Source organism: Crocodylus porosus, unplaced genomic scaffold, assembly GCF_001723895.1.
Source record: "Crocodylus porosus isolate Cpor-Errol unplaced genomic scaffold, CroPor_comp1, whole genome shotgun sequence".
Lineage (NCBI taxonomy): Eukaryota > Metazoa > Chordata > Crocodylia > Crocodylidae > Crocodylus > Crocodylus porosus.
The window spans coordinates 95590869-95599678 of record NW_017728947.1 but is presented as its reverse complement, the minus strand read 5'-3'; the positions used below and the strand labels follow the sequence as shown (position 1 = coordinate 95599678).

The following is an 8810-nucleotide window of genomic DNA, read 5'->3' as shown; positions in this document are numbered from 1 at the left end:
AAAGGGCCATCAAGATACAGAGGAAATGTAATTCAGGACCTATAAAACAGAGGAAAAGGTAGTGAAACATAGCATAATACCCTTTTTCGTTCTTCATGCTATTCACACAAAATACTGAAATATGTAATTTTATTTTGGGGCACTCTTTAAAAATTAGTATAAAGGGGATTTGATGGCTCGCGATCCTTAATGGATAAAAAGTATTTATGCCTCTAGGTTAGTAGTGAGAAAAAGTTAACATCTAATGCAGGGCTGTGCAACTTGTAGCCTGCAGGCCATACAGGGTCCCTGAGGGGCTCAACTGTGGCTCCTGGTTCAGGCACCACTCCCTACATGCATGCCCCCACTGCTGCCCATGCTAGCAGTATCCTGCTGCTAGTCTCTGGGCTCCTGCCCCATCCTCCAGCTTTTTCTGCCTTGTCCCATGGTCCAGAGAATTGGGGGACCTAGGCTGGTGATCCAGGGGTGGCGGGACACCATACAGCCAGTAGGGAGGAAGCCTGTATTGCATGTGGCCCGAAGTGGGGGATGAGGAAAGGCATTTGTCCTGCACGGCATGTGGCCTCCAGCCACTCACAAGTCGAACAGACCTGGTGTAATAGACAGCCTGTGTGAAACAAGAACGTGCATCTAGATCCAATTTCTAGTAGACTGATGTACATCTCCTACAGCTAACTACCACAGTGGGCCTGAATTGTTGCTTTGTTTGGAAACTTTGTGGAAAAGCCTTTACAGGAGAAACCAGAAGCTCTAGTTCAGTTTCTGTTAAAACAGATGTTTACTCCATGGCAGTGTAACAAAGATTGTCTTACTATAATAAACCTTAGAGCTTTTAATCCTTGGAGCCCTATACTTGTCAGTAATAAGGAGGAAGTAGCATAGATACTACTCTTACTATTATTATGTAACTGTATTCTGACAGATATGGGTGAAATGGTTAAAAAATGTACTGGTCTTTGCTGTGACACAGCTAATGCCAGTATTAATGTTATAGAAATTAATGCAGTGGTGAATTATAGGACCTAAAGTTGTCAGTGTAGGACAGTGGTTCCCAACCTTTTAGAACTCAAAGCACCCTTCATCCAGCTGGAAGCACCCCTCAAAAAATAAGATACCACCTCCTACTTTTCACTCATTTTGACTACAGAAAAATGATAGAGCAATTTTTCTGTTGCAAAACCTCAGAAAAACCACAATAGGGAAGACATTTTAAAATACTGTGGATTCCTATTTGAAATTTCTGGGTTTATCTTGTGAATTATGTTTGCACACCCAGCAGTACTACCATAGTGTGGCACTGTTGAATGGCGGCGCACAGAGCATCTCAGGGTGCTGTGACACTATGGTTGAGAATCACTGGTGTAGAAGCAGGTCTAGTGTCTGTGCCAGTGCTTGCTTTGTGGATATTATAGAGAGACTTCAGTTTCTAAGGTTATCAATATGAGATGACTTGGTTTATGTGTGGAGTCAGAACTGTTACCTTTTTACAATAGTTTATATTTTAGCACATGGACTTTCGGAAGCATGTGGTACATAGGGTTTTTTGTTTAAAGAGAAGCATAGATGGATACATAGCACAGTAAACTGGGTGCTCTTGCTTTGCATAACCATTTACATAGCTCCTGATTTTTTTTTCCTTGTTGGAAGGTTAGGTCTTAGCATAGTGTATTGGAGAGTTTTAAATTGAATGAGAGAGGCAGTTTTGGACCCTTTCTCTAAGATACGCATACATCCCTTTAGTGTTCATTTATGTTGAAGGGGTTGCTGGTATTCTTTGGTTTGGAGGAAAAAGACATTTGCAGTTGTCATATTTCTCCTTCTTCCAGTACAGAACAAAAAAGCAATATATCTGCAAACAGTCCTAATGTATTTTACAGCTGGGCTGATTGAAGAACAAGGAGATCATGTGACTATCTTGTGTCTCAGTCTGCAGCCCAGCTGTAAGTTTGGTAAAAGGAGGACCTCACTGAAGACCAGATGCTATGTCTGCTTTGAAGTTTTTTGACTAAATTACCCAAACAAAAATATTACTTAATGGTTTCATTCTTGTTGCACTTTTGTTGATAACTGTTTTTAAAAAAAATGTAGCAAATGCATAGGCTGTGAATGGTAAACATCACATCCACTATACAGTACTTTGCAGCTGTGATGCATCTTAAGTGGCAACCTGATGTGCACCATGCAGTTTCTTTCCATTGAATAAATGCAGATACCGTGCAGTCTGCTTAAATCCTTATGGTTAAATGGGCTATAAACCACTGTTTTAGAAGCGCACACCTGTGGGCATAGCTTTTCTACTAACGCTCATTATTAACAGCTTATTCCTTTACAGATACACATAGTTGGAGGAAAACTGATATCCACACTAGGGCCGTGCTACCCTTTAAGAGTTAGTGGTGTTAGTCAGTTAGAAAAGTGCATGCCATGTAAGTCTACGTGAATTAGTATTATACACGTTATCAAGCATATTTAATATTAGCCATTTTCACTTGGATCTAAGGTCAAATAGTGAAAGTGAAGGGAAAACTCAGGTGTTTGCTTTTACTTTTTTAGTATGGAGCTATCAAATTCCATTTACTTTAATCTTAGTGTTTGTCTTGTTTTCCATATTTTTTGGTATGAAGTGAGTTTTGGGCCCTACAAGTATACAGGTTTACGACAGACTTGTCTTCCTATTTTTAGGTAAAGATTATCACTCAATCTTTAAAATAGAGCACATTCACATGTGTGGGAACACTTCCCCTACCCCCTCATCAAAAATACTTTTTTCATGGGCATTTACCTCTTGCAGGAATTAGTGTGTGTGGGCTGGCAACTGCAGAAGAGTGAGAACTGGAATACTAAATTATCTGCATTGTCCTAATACCTTATCTTCATAAAATGCATAAGAAATTTTATGCAGACTCAGGGTGGGATATTTCCATCTAGATAATCTGATACAATATTTTAAATATAAAAAAAATAGCTGTGTGGGACATTTTGAACTTGAAACGTATTTTTTTTTACCTCATAAGTTTTAAAGTGTTTAGGGGAGTAGCTGTTGTGTGTGTGGACTAGGAAATTATAAAAAGTGTTTAGGGGCTATGAATGGGTGGTGTCACCTCAGTTCAACTCCAGGGAGCTCAAAACTTGCTTAATAAAAAGGAAAGGCATACATTGATGGAAGGTGTACAGTGTATGCAGAGCTATGCTCTGATCTTTTAATACATAGCATTTTTAATTATACTTTACATGTAAACATTGTTCATATGATATACTCAGAGAATTTTTGTTAGTATCTAATAGATGTTTTCTGGGGGGGTGAGGACCAATGAGCACAAGCTAGTCAACGAAAGTTTCACCTAGACATAAGGAAAAATGTTTTCCATACAAGTAACTAGAATCTGGAACACTTCCAGCAGAGGTGTGATCCCTTTCGGTGTTCAAGGGAAAGCTAGACGAGCACCTTGTTGAGCTCGTTTGAGCCCAGTTACCTCCTGCCCATGGCAGGGGACCGGAGTTGATGATCTAACCCTTCGAGTCCTTCTTTCTATGATTATTATTCTGATCATTTTTAGGAGTGTGTGTTACAGTGAAACTGTTCTTATAATCTTTTTTCCCCTTCAGGTAGTTAGTTAGTAGACTAGAGTTAAATTGTAACTCTTTCAGAATTTAACTATTTGTTTGGATAACTAACTTTATGGTTGAATTTGGTGAGAATGGTGTGTTGCATTGTAAAAAGATGCTGGAATTGCCATTACCTTAGTAATTTGTATGTAATTGAATTTCTTCTGAAGACTTTTTTCTAGAAATATATTTCTCCTTTGAACATACATGCTTGCATCCACGGTGACTTATTCTGTTGCATCATTGTTCTTGAAACTTGGAATTTACAGCATTTATTTGCATATGGCATAACTCTTCTCCCCTCCTCCCCCCCGGCTGGTCCCATCAGCTCTCCACAATTGGTATGCAGGTCTTAAGTGAGGGAGGTCTTGTTTTTACCTTTCCTGGAATGGAAGCAGAAATAGGGGGGGAAAAAAGTAAGCAGGCAGTGTGCTAAAATAGCTGCTGTTTCCCCTTTCACAGGGGCGGAGTTCATTGTTAACCCTCTTGGACACACTAGTGAGGCAGTACCTTTTGCCTGAAGAGCCACTGAGTTGGCTGAGGGTGAGTGAGCTGCTGCATGCAGTGTCTCGATGAGGCTTGTAGTTTGGAAGCAACACTTTTATTTATATGAACTTACATAAAGAACTATTTTCAATAAATAAATAATAATCTTGTTGCTGCCCTTGCAAGGGTCTGGAGCCTAGCCTTGTTGATGTCCTGCTGCAGCACAATGTTCCTGCTGCCTTCTGGGATGCTGCACTTCCTGGACACTCTGTTTTCAGGAGGACTTCCTCTGTCATTCCTCTGTTACCATGGAAAAATCTTTTTTTCTACATTCTGCTTTCTGAAAACAAAATGTGTTCTATTTGGGGCATGTGGTATGTGAGAAAATATGGTAGTTAACTGAACTCTCCCAGTTTTTAAAACTATATTTAAAAAAAATTCTTCTTGTATTGGAAATAAGTTCTGAGGAAGGATAGAATGTGTTTCTTGGATGTACAAAGCTGCTCTGCATTTTTCAGCCTTAGGGAAATAAATGTTGCCTTCTACTTGACTGTGACACTTTTAAATAGTTTTTTAATGGGATTTTCAGAAATCATCTGAACAAATAAGTTCTTTAGGTACACCTTCAGGGAACAGACACAGGTGAAAAAGATCAAACTTGAAGACATAAAGGTGAATGTAGCAGGATGGGCTGTCCACTTTGGCTGTGTCCAGATGAGCATGGCTGTACAGTATGTGGTTCTGCAGACCCGTCTGCAGCACCACAAACCATACATGCAGTTGTTCCCTGTGCTGCTATCTTTTAACCGGGGGCGGGAAGGGGCGTGGAGTTTGACCCCAGGAGACCCCAAGGTCAGAAAAACCCATACCAAAAAAAAGTGGCATGTGGCAGCAGTGTGCGCTGCCCAAAACAGGAGCCTGGCCAGTCGGAACCAATTGCAGGAGCACCATGGCTACAGCCTCAGGAGACCCCCAGGATCCTAGGTAAGGCTGCTGGGGCCAGCTAGGTTGCTAGCTCCAGCCCCTCTACCCCACTGGGGTAACCTGCTACACGGCAGAGCACACGCCAGAGCATGTGTGGCATGGGTGTTCCTCAGGCACAAATGGTAACAGCATAAGGCGTGCTGCTGCTGCTTGACCCCAAGGAAACAAACAGCTGCGTTTGTCTGGACATGGCCTTCAGGGAGTTAACAGGGTTGGGCACCAATTCCCTTCTCCATGTTTTGGCTTCCCTAAAGAAATAGGGAGAATAAGGGAGAACGGGGATCTAGGTGATCACTGCTTACATTGATTTTTTTTTGGGGGGTGGGGGGGGTCCTATTCCAGGGAGAGCTGTTTAGCTGTGTGGGAAAAGTGGGGGGGCGGAAAAGGAAGGAAAGAGTCAAAGGAAATGAGGCTTTGACCACAGTCTTCCTTCAGTGTGACCAAGGCTCTGGAAGAAGGGGTGGGGGTGGGGGGGCAGCCTGCAAAAGAGCAATCAGGGGGTGCAGCCTTTTGAGCTCACCTCTCCAGTTGGTGCAGATTAGCAGCCACAGGAGAAATGAAGGAACAGAAGTCACCTTTCCTGACACTGGAATAGCAAAGATATGGGAGGGGAAGTGCCTGAAATGAGAAACAATATAGACGATATTGTGAACAACTGACACATTACACAGCATATAGAAGTTAGTGAATTAATCAATAAGGGTGATATGTTCATGGAAGATGCATATTTTTGTCAGTCCTGGTATTTTTGTAGGCATGCTTATAAGTGTTGTGGTGGATAAGGGTCAGTCAAGAACAGAGCTGGGCTCCATTGTGCTAAGCACTGTACAGATACTCTACAGTAGATGTAGATGGGCTCTGGCCCAAAGAACTTAGTCTGATGGAAGAGATGGGGTGAGAGGTGTAACATAATAAGCAAACTGAGCAATGTAATGACAGCAAATAATATGTTCCATTACTTTCTCAGGGGAAGGAAGTTATTTAGAAGGCGATGAGCTAAATTGCCTACCCTTGGATGCCTGGGAAATTTGCAGCTCTAGAAATCCAAGAGTGGGGGAGCATACAAACATTCTAGCCTGCAGCCACCCCATCTCCTGCAAGCAAACCAGGGTTGGGCTTCTCTCTTAGGGGAAATGCCTCTCAGCCCCTGCTCTAGTAAGGTGAAGTGGGGCAGCAGCATCTTAACTTCTCCCGTGATCAGAAGTTGAGCAACTGAGAAAAGTTCCTTGCTCTTTCCAAAAAATTCTCCACTTTTGATGAGGTAGATCTTGCCTCGGCAAGAGTTTCCCTTGCCAGAACAAAGACCTGTACTCTTTCAAGAATTCCAGCAGTGGAAGAATGCTCCCCACACCTTCTCCAGACCAAGAATCAGAAGGAGTTGAGCAACAGCTGCCCCCTGCACTTTGCCCAGATGTGGATCCCCACCTGTGTCAGGGGAAGGCAGAGAGAGTGTTTCCCTGCCATGCGATTCCTCATGACTACAGGCATTCATTCTGGCATTAGAACCTCTTGTGCAAGTGAGATCTTCCTCATCAAAAGTGGAAGACTTATCTTGTGGATCCACGAGGTTTCTGCTGTGAGAAACCATGCATATTCCTGGTACCTGTATGCTTGCAGTTTCTAAGAGGGGAGCAGCATTTCTCCTGCTAGAAATATAATCTGTGTCCACAACTTAAGTCTTGATGGCTTTATTTACTTAAAATGAATGCCAGCGCATACTAAACAGAGCTCTTTTTGCTGTGGAGTTGTTTAGTTTTAGTGATGGAGTAGATCTCTTTAATGGCAGGGGTTGTAAGTGTAGGCTGTTTCTCTTAACACTTACATTGCCGCTTTTTATGTATTTACTGGTAAACTACAGGGCATTATCTGATAATAGTGCCTTATGTTTAACTTTTTTCTTTTGTGCTTAATTACAGTTTTACTCTAGCAATACTGTAATGAACTTTGACTTAAGTGAATAAAGTTTGCAGGAATACCTTTTTTTCCTATGAAATGACTGGAACTTGTATAGTAGTAGTCTGTTTTCCCTAAAGCATGGTCTTAAAGTCCATATTTTAGAGTCTGACAATCTCAACTTGGTGATATACTTGTATAGGACTGTAATGTTGAGACAGACAAAAAATCTATAAAACCACGTAGCATTAGACCTATGAAAAATACGAGTTATTTTAAATATTCTGTTCTAACAGGAAATTGCCAAACTAAGTGCTTTTGGGGTGAAATTTTTGTAGGAATCTTTTGTTCACTTCTTAAAACTATTAAGTGGAAGAGAGCTTTTTACAGTTCATTAAGGGAATGCTCTTTGTGTGTTACTAGAATCAAAGTTCAAAGTCTGACAAAACAACACATCTCTTTGCCAGCAGTATTAAAGGAGGGGAAGATCTTTTAAACCTATCATATCTACTGTTTTGGATGCTTCCTTCCCCCCAGCATATCTGATAGGCTATATTTGGAAATGTAGCTGGGCTGCTTATTACCAAGCTTATTCATCTCTGGTGTCAGTGTGTCCTTTCTGCAGAATATTTCTGTAGTTCTTGGGAGATGCTGTTTTACGTTGAAAGATGACCTGATACTTTAAAATCCTATCTTGAGAATGATACCGATATTTGAATATTATGTCAGTCTGTCTTCTGCCTGTTCACAGTGGGCCGTAAAACTTTAAACTTACTGTGTTGCCATCACTTTTTCCATGTATATGTAGCTAAAGATCATAAGACTATGTTCTAAGTAGTCATAGGAGCGTGCAGGATTCGGTGCAGATGGTAAGTGTTGCTGAGCCACTCTACAGTGGTGACCACAGTGCAGTTGGGTTTGATATCCATGTAGGAGGGGAGATAAGAAAATCTACCACAGTAACATTTAACTTTAAAAGGGAGATCATAACAAAATGAGGAAGCTAATTAGACAAAAGGGGCCCATAAGGAGGTGAACACTTGTGAGCAGTGTGAGAACTGCTTAAGAACAGCCCACCTGCTGAGCTCCCCCCAGGCCCCAGCGGAGGCACACCTGGGCCAAGGGTTAGTGAGGAACTAGTTAGGGAGCTTCTGGAGGGACCGGACGTATTCAAGTCAGCCAGTCTGGACGATCTCCACCCTAGAGTACTAAAGGAATTGGCTGAGGTCATTGCAGGACCCCTGGCACGGCTTTACGAGCACTCGTGGTGCTCTGGTGTGGTGCCAGAGGGCTGGAAGAGGGCCAGCGTGGTTCCCATCTTCAAAAAGGGGAAGAAGGAGGCCTGGGAAACTATAGGCCAGTTAGTCTTACTTTGATCCTAGGCAAGCTGTTTGAGAAAATTATGCTGGCATACTTCCATGAGGGGCCAGCAGGGGACTTCATGCTTCGGGGCAACCAACACAGGTTCATCAGTGGCAGGTCCTATCGGACCAACCTGGTGGCTTTCTGTGATCAGATCACCAAATCATTACATGCAGGGGTAGCAGTGGACATAGTCTTCCTGGACTTTCAGAAGGCCTTCGACACTCTCTCTTACCCTGTTCTCATTAAGAAACTGGGGGACTGTGGTGTCGACACCCACACAGTCAAATAGGTTGCCAACTGGCTGGAGGGCCGCACCCAGAGAGTGGTGGTGGATGGGTCATTTTCAGCCTGAAGGGATGTGGGCAGTGGGGTTCCACAGGGCTCTGTCCTCGGGCCTGCGCTGTTCAACATCTTCATCAGTGACTTGGACGAGGGGGTAAAAAGGACCCTGTTCAAATCTGCTGATGACACTAAGA

At 42.5% G+C, this 8810-nt stretch overlaps 1 protein-coding gene across 1 annotated transcript in view; it reads left to right on the top strand.

Moving 5' to 3' along the window:
- Positions 1–4078: 4078 nt before the first annotated feature.
- The window catches only part of SETD3 (SET domain containing 3), a 76902-nt gene continuing 72170 nt past the window's right edge, over positions 4079–8810 (top strand). The window contains exon 1 of the mRNA XM_019552490.1: positions 4079–4149. The gene's annotated coding sequence lies outside the window, so the exon portion shown is untranslated. The remainder of the gene's footprint in view (positions 4150–8810) is intronic.